The following is a 12960-nucleotide window of genomic DNA, read 5'->3' on the forward strand; positions in this document are numbered from 1 at the left end:
ATTTAAAAAAAGGAATGATGTTAACTCTATAATTCATAAAAGTAGTAAAAAAATATATCGCTTTTAATTTAGACCCCAATGCACTTGTAGAAATTTATCAAGTGCTGTTTGTTTGGTCATTGTCCACTGTAGAGGGGAACATGCCACTTTGTTATTATGGAATTACCCATTGCATAACGATATAATCGTCAGAGTATTGACTGTTTTAATTGTTTTTGAAATAATCTAAAAAGTCAACCGATTGAATGTTTAATACTAAAATAAAATGCTACGAATTCAAAAAATATACTGGCATCCAGGGGCCTGTTTCACAAAGGAGTCTTGAATATTGCATTTAGATATGTAAAATTATGACACATCTTGGAACTATCATAAAGCGTCGTTTAGACCGCACATTAAAACTATCTTACATATGAATGTTGCACGGATAGTCTTATCTGATTATGAATAGATATAGACAAAGATTTAAGATGTTTTGACAAGTATATGAATATTTTGTATGTAGTATAAAAAAATGCTAAATCAAGCGATTGTCGACTTTTAATTTCTCTGTTCAATTCTAATACTTCATTAATTCAGGTATTTATTGTATTGGAAATAATGAACACGGATCCAAGATTAATGCGAATTAGATGTTCCACAAAATATTACAATATTATACTGAAAAGTATGTCTATTTGAAATTTCATAATTTGTTAAAAAATCATTTAGTAATTTGTAAACGACCTAACACATCTATTTTTATATCTATTTGCTTAGGACAAACTTTTAGGAAAGTCGCCAATACGGAATGCATCAATAAACTGATTAGGACATAGACATGATAGATCATCCTAAAATAGTACAATTATTATTGAGACAAGTTATATAAAAATATTAACAAATATATAAACAATAATCGACTCATAGATGGTTTATGGGTGAGTAAACATAATTAAGAACTGCTGTTAAACGAACTGATTGTCAAACTACGAAAAACTAAAAATAGTTTCAAATACCCTTTTCTTTCGTCCTGAGATGACTTTAACTTTCACTATTGCTAATTCATATTCTATAACAGTCAACCAAATCTAAATTATAACATTTGAAAAGTTTCGATAAATAACTCCAATTTTGCCATTAAGAAACCTTAGTTTATTGGCTTCTTAGAAAATGGCAACCCTCTGCTGCAATCCCTGCGATATTGTATCAAATATACTAATAAACCTGATATCGTCGAGTTTTTTACAATGGGAAAAACTAAAGTCACCTCTTTTGTCAAAAGGTTAAGATCAAAATTGACCTTCACTTTCCTTGTGTAGGTGCTAGTCAAGACGCAAATATAGAATAGACAAAGAAAAAGAGATGACGAAAGCTCTCATGTTCCTTTAGGACAAAGTGTTGAAATATGTCCAATGAAGGCATACTTCAAGTTACAACTTCTCATTTATTGACGTTTTTGAACTAACTACATTATTAATGAAAAACAAACAACTCAAAAACAGTTTGTTTTATAATTGGGAATCGACAAAAGATTACACATTATACACAAGAAATGACAAAAGACATGTGCATGTAAAAGAGAGGCGAAAGATATCAAATGGACATTCAAACTCAAAGTAGAAATTAACGCCATGGCTAAAAAATGAAAAAAAAAACCAACAGACAAACAGACGAACAACTTTGTCATAGAAAACATAGAACATAACATAGAAAACTAAAGACTGAGCAACACGAACCCCACCAAAAACTTGGATGTTCTCAGGTGCTCCAGAAGGGTAAGCAGATCATGCTCTACATGTGGCACCCGTCATGTTGCTCATGTTAGTACCAACCCGGTAATAAGTCTAATTCAGTAGGTGACATTCGGGAAAAAAGGGAACGGGATTGTAGTTATGACAATCGGAACATCTCCGCTGTCATCTGTGAAACGGATATTCCATAACGGTCAACCAAGTCGTGATGGCGTACGTAAAAGTTACGAAGGAATGATTTCAACTTCACCACTTGTAACTCTTGGTTTAATAGCTTCCTTGTCAGTAGCAACTCTCTATAAAAAAATTATGGTAGAAAATACAAGCCCTGGAATATCGTATTTCGGAATAACTGGGAGATATAATACTCCGTATGGTGGCGCTGCTGGAATGTTGCTACATAAAAATAGAAAGATCACAATATGGAAGCTGCAATTATCTTTTGTCGTTAAGTTTTGTTTTCAAACGACCTTTATTGTCAATTTCTAGAAGTAAGCAAAAATATGAGGCAGGCTTAACTGTATCTGTTGTATCCTTCATCTCAAGTTGGATGGGATAGATGCGTTCCACATAGTCACCAAATTTTGACTAATTTGGTGAAAGAACATCATCTATATAGCGGAAAGTAAAGTTAAAGGATACTGCTAACTTCTTTTCTTCCTTCCTAAAAATTTGTAATGTATAAAAGAAACAATAGAGTTATCTTTCTTATTCGCAAACATCAGGTAACATTACATACATATAAAAACAAATTCTAATGATAGATAATGTATAACATTACGACCTTAATATGTGAGATAATAAGAAATTAAATAATAAAAACACACTTAAAATCAAAATAATAATAAACATACAATTGAAAAAGTGAAATTGCACAATACTTTTATGTTCCAACAACAACGATTAATTCTCTTATATCTCTTTCATCATTCATCAAATTCTAAACAGCGCAGAGTAGGAAAATTCAGTAAGCTTAATATGCGTTGTGGATCTTAAATGGAATTTTTGAATTAAATTTGGAGGATCACCAGTAGGAATGAAAATGTAAAATAATACTAGTTCAAATTTGAACGTGCTGATTCAGATATAAAATGGACTTGAACGTCATCAATGCATCACTGGTAAATTATTAAGTCAGGGATTTCGTTACCATAAATTACTTATAACTTTTACTAAATTCTTTCATAGATACAAAGATTTGATTAGTAAATTTGGCTGTACCTGTAGAAAACTTATTAAAAATGGTATTTCACATTCTAAATTTTATGGTAATATTGTACTTAAAGCGCGGAAATCATTATGTGATCCGTGTAAACTCATCGAACCTTTAAACAAACTTATTAGTAAGGGTTATCGTACCAATGTTGTAATTAGATCTCTGAATATAGTTTACATTGGCACTAATATCGATTTTGTCATTAGCAAATTAAAACATAACAAAATTTTGTATTTTCTTTTCAAACGGGATGTATAGAGAGACACACACGTTCATTTTTATCTATAAAGAAGTCACTCCTAACTACCCTACTACCTGTCGGTACATTTATTTTTGGCATTGCACAAGTCATGTCTTCTTTGACTGTTCATGACGTTAAAATACTAAATACCTGGGATGTATTTTAGTTGATTTTAGTCTCTGTTGCATGATTTTTTATTATTAATTGTTTTGGCTTTTAACTAGCTGTCAGTAACTGCGAGCACTCTCAAATCGTACTTTCTTTTTAATTTGACCTGTTGATACTATTTGTAATGCTTTTTTGTTATTCAATGTTAACATGGATCTTGTCTATATACCAGCTTTGATTATCTGGTATTACTACAAATTTTCACTTCTTCGTACTATGAACATCAACATTATTTCATTTTTCCTTAGATGCTATTCTTGGACCTATACAGGAAGTTTTATCTAGCACTAATTGTATAGTTTTATTGTTGATATTCACCCCATATGTACCAAATATTAGATTAGTTTTATTGATATTAAAGAAATTTCTTGGTATTCCTAAACAGAAGATTTTATACACACAGAAGAAGTATACTTAACAACAAAATTATTTTCATTTACCCGTGTATAATATGACGCAGGTTTCTTCTAAAGTGATGATTTTCTAAAAATTAATTGACATATCACAGTGATATCATACTTTAACTTTGTTTAAACCTGTTTATTTACTTTTGACTTTAATTATTTATCCCTTGTAATTTTTTATTAACTGTGTATTTGCATTCAGGTGTCACAGGTCAAATTTATTCGTTCAATGTGTGTTAATTTACGTTTTTTGATTGAGTTAAGCCTTCCAATTGATATTTTATAGTGTGTTTTTCTATGTTGTGATGTTATACTATTGTTTCAGAAAAGGGAGAAGGTTTGGTACCATTAAAACGTTTAATCCCGCTGCAAATGTTTGCACCTGTCCTAAGTCAGGTATCTGATTACAGTAGTTGTCGTCTGTTTATATAGTTCATACGTGTTTCTCGTTTCTCGTATTTATATAGATTAGACCGTTGGTTTTTCCGTTTGAATGGTTTTACACTAGTAATTTTTTGGGGCCCTTTATAGCTTGCTGTTCGGTGTGAGCCAATGCTCCGTGTTGAAGGCCGTACCTTGACCTATAATGGTTTACTTTTTTAAATTGTAACTTGGATGGAGAGTTGTCTCATTGGCACTCATACCACATCTTCCTATATCTAATAATTAACTGTAAGGGAAACAACACCGATATTTTATAAATAAAAGTTGACAATATTTCATACTTATTAATTAAATCTCTGAATCGAATCTGAATATTAACACATGAGAATGTCCGATGTTTTAGGTATATATAACAATCCACATAGAAGGTGCAATAAGAAAGTTTCTGAAATGGTACACAGTTGAAAGGACAATAATTCGAAATGAAATGAACAAACAAAATGGTATTCCCGATTGATATTTGCATGCCTTTGTTCAAATTCATTATTCTCAACTGATAAACATACAAGTTGATATAATATATATACCGGTATACTTTATTCTGAAAAGAAGAAGGAGTAATAACGCAACATATAAAAAAAGGTTATAATTTGTTTTCGTAGTCATCGCTATGCTTTTACATCCTTTTTTCAATCGATATAAATTGCATTTTATTTTGCCTAGACATGGGTATTTCGAGTAACTGCATGAAAGATGTACTAAAAATCTGATTATAGTTCGAATACATTTTGACCCACTTATTTATTTTATTCTTATTATAGCAAAACCACCTATAGATTGGTGATATGCTAAAGAAAATACAAAGTTATGAACAGACAGATGAGATTTCAAACTAAAGTTATTGAAACTACGCAAAAAATAAAAAACCCTGGGACTCATACGAAAGAGAATATAAGCTTGTCAACTGTATGCCGTGATGAAGGTAAATGTTTAACACAAACACGAACCATCCAAAATATGTTCATGAACTAAACTAAAATATATATAAATTATTTATAAAATGGAATATAATGCAATATGATGAGATACACTTTAATCATAAAGAGTGGTTTTTATACTCGTTTGTTTTAATTAGAATTTTTGTTCAAACGTCTGTCTTTATTGGCTTTATTTTATCTTTTTTAAAATCTTTGTCAATGTCATGGTCTTTATGTCTTCTAATTTGAAACCTTTTTTGTAACGTACAGTTTGTCATGACCTTTTAATCCAAATTTGCGAGCATCTTTCTCTGGTTTGACCACGACATTTAAACACAGATTTGAAGTAAAAGAAACAAAAATCTTAAGTGCATTCTTTTTATATCAAATGTAACATATTTCAAAATTATTGACATAGCACAATTTATATGTAGCTATACTTTTTGTAGTTTATATTTTTACGGTCCATATGCAGGTACTAGCCGTGTAACCTGTATAAACATTCATATACCTATATGGAGTTCTTCCCTTTCAAACCGTACGGTCATTCTGTTGAAGAAACAACCCGGGCTATACCGAGTTTCAATGAAATGTGCTCTGTTTATAAATATCTTTTTCATATGTTTTTTTTTTCTTTTTTCCCCACATTATTTCATTTATTCCACTAAGTATTCTTAGTCACTCTTCCAAACCTTATTGTTTATGTATATTTCTAATAACTTATAAATGGTGTTGATATATACATGTCTCAAGGTACTTGAATAACTGATGATTAATTGCTTACACACTTATATATATTTATGAATATGATATACATTTTGTAATTAACACTGTAAATATGTACTTGTTTGTGATTGTTCATTAGTAGCATGCAATAATCCATTGTAGTTCTAATATTTTAAATACAGTTGTCAATATATGGTTTTGATATGTTTATGTAGTGTGAAGATAGCTTTTATAGACTGTGCCTTTTGCTCATTTTTTTTCATATCCTAATGAATGCAATATGTTTAAAATGCATTAAATGTCACAAGATCGGTTGATGTTTTGTAAAGTAAGATTCCCTCAACTTAGTAACAATGGTTAAGAAGTTGTAATTAAAAATCGTACTTTAAAAATAAAGTATACTTACTTAATTATTGATTTTAATAATGGTTATTATAGCGCTTTTTATAGATAAAATTGTTTGAACAAGCCATTCAGGAACAGTTCTAGCAAATATATACATATTGTGTTACAAATCATATAACAGCACTATAAACAACTGTATTACAAGTGGGAGGTTTACATTTTTAAGCTAGCTATTAAACCAGGTTTAACCCACCATTTTATTCCTGAAATTCCTATACCAGGTTAGGAATATGACAGTTGTTTTCCATTCGTTCCGTTGGTTAGTATAGTCGAGCGTTTGATTTTGTCATGTTTTATGGACTTCCCCCTTTTTGAATTTACTTTACAGTTCCGTATTTTAGTAAATGCCTTTTTCCTATACTACAGTGTAGTTTTAGAAAATTCATTCTATAATAATGTTCACTTATCTTAAAAAAAAACTTGATTATTTGATTGATTGAATGTTGGGGTTTAAAGCTACTTTCAAAACTATTGGCTATATCGTGGCAGTCAGTTCCCGGAGAGAACTACCGACCTTCGGCAGGAAAACTGACAATCCTAGTCAGTTAAGAAGGAATACTTGTCGCTTGGTGGATTTGAACTCACAACCGCAATGTTGACAGGGTAGTGATACATTAGATGCATTACTTAGACCACTTGAACACCCAGGCCCCCACGAAAATATACCTATCGATGCTGTAGAACTTCAATTTGTTTAACTTATAGATTTTATATGTAGGTTGAATGCTATTCAAAGACTAGACCTTTTACTAACTTAATGCTTTAATATCCGAATGATATACAATTTAGTGAAAATAATCTGAAATGATTTTACCAGATGAAGGGCATCATTGATTTATCTAGGAACCAGCTGTTCGGTAATATTGAAACGTATGAAAGGAAGTTGGGAAAAGTCCTTTGATCGAGTTAACTACGGGTCTGTTCATTTGTGAGGGGTCGCTATAACATTTATTTTTTTTCCAAATAAAAATATTGTGTTGCACATAATATTGAGTATCTAGCAAAATGGTACAGTATTAGAAGAAGAAAAAATAATGTCAAGAGTTTGTAATCGCTGAAATAAACTAAAAGGCGACAAGAAACTCCTTCAAATCGTCATCATAATTTTTTTTGAAAATGTAACATCAAACATGATAAGAACACTGAAGAAACTAGACAACTAGCTCAAGATATTACAATCCCATTGATTTCGTAGCAATTTAAGCAAACGATCAGACAAAGTCCAGCATATTTAGAAAATATCCTTATGATATTCATTCAGTGACCAACGCTGACAGAACTAAGTGTCATATTGCATTTTTCACTCAATGTTAATGTTAAACAGCGCATGAAATACTGAAGCCAACTGTTGTTTAAGTTAGACTGGAATCAAATAAAAAAACAGGTTAGCTATTTAATACAAAATATTTATTCACGATTTTTTATTATGCATATTACTCTTTGCTGCATTCTGTACAACACACAGATACTTAAAAAAATCACCAAAGTGGGCGATTAGCATTGAACTCCAATATGAACATGATTAACAAATAGTTCAAAATTTAAACAGAAAATTCAAAGTGATATGAATATGTCATGTTAAAACATAGATTAAGTGTGTTATAACATTAATTGTACAGTTTAACTACACCAGATGCGCATTTCGACAAGTATGTCTCTTTTGCGATGATCAAGGCCAACATTTAAAATTCAAAACCTAACACAAACGTTGAAGAGCTAATAAAACAAAAAGGATCTAAAGTAAAGCTAAACCTGGTGAGCCATCGCATATGATATACATCTTTTAAGCCTTTAAAGTGTAAATATTATAATGAGAAAGATGTGTATAATATGAACATGATGAATACAATGGTATTGTTGTTGAAATATCGGTATTGACCTACTTTTGTTAGTAGTGATGCCCGTAAATTTGAATTTTCGTAAGGAAGCGATGGATGATAAAACTTTTAAATCGCCCCATTGTAACATTACTTATATATATCGTGTTTAGACGTGTATTTGAAATGTATTATAAATATTGTTTCAACAAACCTGTTGCATGTTCCATACTTTCTATATTTTCATACAGATATAAGAAGATGTGGTATGAGTGCCAATGAGACAACTCTCCATCCAAGTCAAAATTTATAAAAGTAAACCATTATAGATCAAAGTACAGTCTTCAACACGGAGCCTTGGCTCACACCGAAGAGCAAGCTATAAAGGGCCCCAAAAATCACTAGTGCAAAACCATTCAAACAGGAAAACCAACGGTCTAATCTATATAAAAAACGAGAAACGAGAAACACTTATGAACCACATCAACAAACGACAACCACTGAACATCAGATTCCTGACCTAGGACAGGTGCAAACAATTGCAGCGGGTTTAAACGTTTGAATTGTACCAAACCTTCACCTTTATCTGAAACAATAGTGTAACATCACAACATAGAAAGACATATGTCTTTTTGAAGCATTTTTGGTCGCAACATCAACAATTTTCGATTTCCAAAATAATATTTGAGGATTTTATGCTGCTAATAATGAGATCTTTGCAGTTCTTATGTTCATCTATTAGACACTTTGTACAACTAGAACACCCGTGTTCATAACAGTATGCTTGATATTTTTAAAATTTGTTCAGTAAATGATGTTCCTTACATTCTTCACAGAGCCTTTCTTCAAAATCAAACCACCATGCTTTAGATGGTACACAAATATTTCTGGAATCGCAGATGCCACAAAGAGGGGAGTTGCATGCCATATTCCTGTAAAAAAAATATTTCAAAGCTTGAACAAGTATTGACTGTCGAATTCAAATTTATCTTGGCGTATTTCCATAACATGAAAACTACTGATTATAAGTAACTGATTTTGTGAGAAATAGCTGTATGAAAGCAACATTTTGATTGCACGTTTCTTAATACTTTATATTTTTTTAACACGATAAATAACACATATGACCATGCGCTTTGACTTTTGTTTGTTATAATTGTCAAATGCAAATCTTACCTTTCTTTTTCAGTGTCATGGGACATCTTCTTTGGAAAAATAGTAAGGTTTTTGATAACATTGTTTGCACTCTTTGTCCGTATGTCCAATTATAACTATCCAGAAGAGTATTCATATGCAATGATATTTCCCTGGTTAACTGTAATATTTTCATTGAATGAATTAACTATTATATTACAATAAATTAAATGTTTCAAAAAGAGTATATTTCATGTATCACACAACTGCTGTAAAAATAGCTCAACCAGATTGAAACTCAAACTTTATTTGTGATTCCTATCATAAAACTCAGATACATATCAAAACGTACTCTTTGTATGCTCATAAGATATTTGCATTTGCGCATAATATGTGTGCACAAAACTGGCTGTGTTTTTTCAGTGTGAGTGTGTGTGTCTTTATTAAATAATTTTGTGATCTTTATTTTAATTTCTAGTGTGTAATTCTTTTATTCTCGATGTGTAACTTCTATTAAAAGAACATAACTAACAAATCGAAAATTTAGATTTAATAAGAGTACATGAATTAACAAATATATGGGACATAACTACTGACCACAATAATCTTCAACACGTTGTTTCTCCGAAAAAAGTAAATGTTCAAAACACGACCTAACACAAATAACAACACACTGTCCAAATATTGGTCTGAGCTGGAAAGAGCACAATATGTGGTAGAGACTAACCATTTTCTTGGGCACAAATCTCCCCATTAGTTTTTCTATATCAACTGTCGGAAAGTACAATGCATAATAAAAAACTTGCAAAGTCCAGCTATTGTTAAGATTGTCACTAACATGAACAAAAGTAAAAAAGACGGAAAATAGTTTGAAAAGTAGGGTCAAATTTGTATGTTTGTTTGAATTTTTTATTCAGTTGTGTTGTATGTCTGTGATGTATGTTTACACAGTTTTGGCTGCTGGATCCCAATTATTGTCACATTAACCAATTGTGTTTGGTTGGGTTGCTCACCCAATTTTGACTCATTAGTCGTGTTATTGTCTATTTGGAAACAACAAAATTGTTTGCGACGTCAATATGACGCATACCTGCTTGTACCATACCCACTGCTGTATCACTCTCATTTTGCCGTAGATGAGGCAAATGAAACCGGATTTTTCAAATGTCACCTTCGATCACTTTTTGTTTACATGTATTTACCGGATATTCAATTATCCTCATTAAATTAAAAACCCTTGTTCGGACGACATCGTGTGGTTCCACAAATGTTAAACAACGTAAAAGTGATGTTATGTTCCGGTAAAACAAAAGCAAGTGTACAGTTACATACAGACAAGTGACAATAAATAAAATATCCATTAAGGACATTTGCCATACGCACAATTGTATTTATTTAACAAGCTATAAAGAAAACTTTATAATGAACGCCGTCATGATTAGGTTGATCGTTGCTGAATAATAGTGTCAGTAATGACCGCGGATATGAACAATTGTCGCAACCACAAACTGCCCTTTTCACCGTTTTTTATAGTTGTTTGTCGTTCCGTCGAGTGTGTTTGGTTTGAGCCATTTTGTTGTCTGAAAATGGATTTATCATTTTAGATTGCCCCTTGTGATATTTTTTCTCTCTTTTCGATAGTTTTCTTTTCAGATTTTGGACTTTTATTCTTACAGATTTGATAAATACAATGCATTCGTAATCGATGTGTTCAGTTTTTGAAGTAAAATAAACTTTTGTTTAAATAAACCTTCCACTCTAAATCTTTTGATTACGCCTATTCATAATTCATCTCGTTAGAATATCGTTAAAATTTTCATTATTTATATTTCTGTTAATTAAACATTTAAAGTTGCAATATTACAAATATGCAGATTTGAGGACTTTCCCTTTTTGAATTTACCTTGGTGTTCGGTATTTTTGTTATACTTTTTGGTTTAGTATTGTAATGTAATGGTTTCGATTCAAATCGTTAAATTATTTAACTTATGATAATTCTACTTTATGTATGAACCTATAATATTATGAAAATCAGTTTCTATTTACAAATCAACATTGTTGCCGCAATGTCCTATCTTTACGAAAGATCGATAGGTTTGGTCAAATAGCCTTCCTATTTAATGGGAAGGACATACTTTAAAAACTTCCAGTGAAGAGTATACATGTATACAAGTACACAGGGATAACTTATTAACATCTATACATTTAGTTGAAGGGTCATGTTCACGATATTATATACAATTTGGACATCGAAACAAAAATATCGAACTTTTTCTAAAAACAAAATGTTAAACATGCATACGAAGTATGCCTGCTGCTATGGTAACGGTTAGCAAAATTCTTTATATCTTTATATAATTCAAGGCACATTAATTTTGACGTTATCTTTCACCCAAAGCAAATTAATGTTTCATCAGATGCCCGCTGTTTCTTTTATAATCACTAATCTAGTACAGTTTTTTAAGCAGCACTTTTATCAATTTTATTCCCAATCCCCCCCCAAAAAAAAATTTTGGATTCGAGCGTCACTGATGAGTAGACGAAACGCGCGTCTGGCGCAAATACAAAATTTTAATCCTAGTATCTATGATGAGTTTATTTATAGTAACACCCTGAAACTATGCACAGAACTTTTGAATATTGAGCCATATAAACTAATTACAAAATGGCCGTCAAATTTAAAATGGCCACCAATAGTCAAGAGGCTAAGATCAATATATTTGTATAATTGACCACTTTATACTTAAAGCATAAAACTTTGCATAGTGTTAATTATAATGCTAATGAAAATGTTCTTAACATATGTTGTCATCTTTTTAAAAGCATAAGCAGCTTCTGTACCCCAGTTGTTGCTGTCTTTAGTCAGCATAATTCAGTCTTGACCCAACATTCGTATAGTTCATATTCTCAGTCGAAATAAACAATAGCACAATTTCTTATGTGTAGTTGTACAAAGAAATAATGCAACCGTCAAACGATCGACCATGAATCCCCAGTTTGTGCTTATTTGGAAATCATGATCAACTGTAAAATTAGACAAGGTCGTAAACTGAATTTAAAAAAGGCAGATGAGTTATAACACAACCCCAAAACAAAAGGATATAATTTGTATTCGTAGTCATCGTTTTGTTTTTTTTGAATCGATATACAAGGCATATAATTTTGCCTTGATCTGGATATTTGGATTACTTGCGAAGAAAATTAATTAAAAGCCAATGAACAGATGAGATTTATCTTAAAAGTTGTTTTAAAAAAAAGATTTCGTTTCTAGACATACTTGTGTTATATAGAATTTATAGAACATGATAGGTAAACTTACAATCTGATTATAGTTCGAATACATTTTGACCGTTTATTCTTATTATAGCAAATATTGATATAGTTAGGTTGATTTGACTATGAGCCAAAAAAAAAAAACCATTCAAAGATATCAACAAATTATTTGACAATACGCTAAAAAAAAAAAAAGAAAAAAAAAAAAAAAAAAAGGAAATTATATGAAATAGAATACAATGCAGGTCAGAAATATGCCAGTTTTAACACGACCAGGAACACGAACCATATTAAATATTTTCATTAACTGGAATAAAATATACTAGAACACTACCTCGAAATCGCGTACATCCGGGGCGTGGTTGAAAGTATGAAACTGTTGAAGGATGAATTTTTGAAAACGAATTTACGGCTGGAGAATTTCAAGAAAGGTATCAAAAGTGTCTTTAACGTGAAACTAATGTCAATATAACATTTTGAAT

General features: G+C 31.0%; 1 long non-coding RNA gene across 2 annotated transcripts in view; it reads right to left on the bottom strand.

Moving 5' to 3' along the window:
• The window catches only part of LOC127706456 (uncharacterized), a 348407-nt gene that overhangs the window by 93823 nt on the left and 241624 nt on the right, over window positions 1–12960 (bottom strand). The window lies entirely within an intron of this gene.

Source organism: Mytilus californianus, unplaced genomic scaffold, assembly GCF_021869535.1.
Source record: "Mytilus californianus isolate M0D057914Y unplaced genomic scaffold, xbMytCali1.0.p SCAF_6, whole genome shotgun sequence".
Lineage (NCBI taxonomy): Eukaryota > Metazoa > Mollusca > Bivalvia > Mytilida > Mytilidae > Mytilus > Mytilus californianus.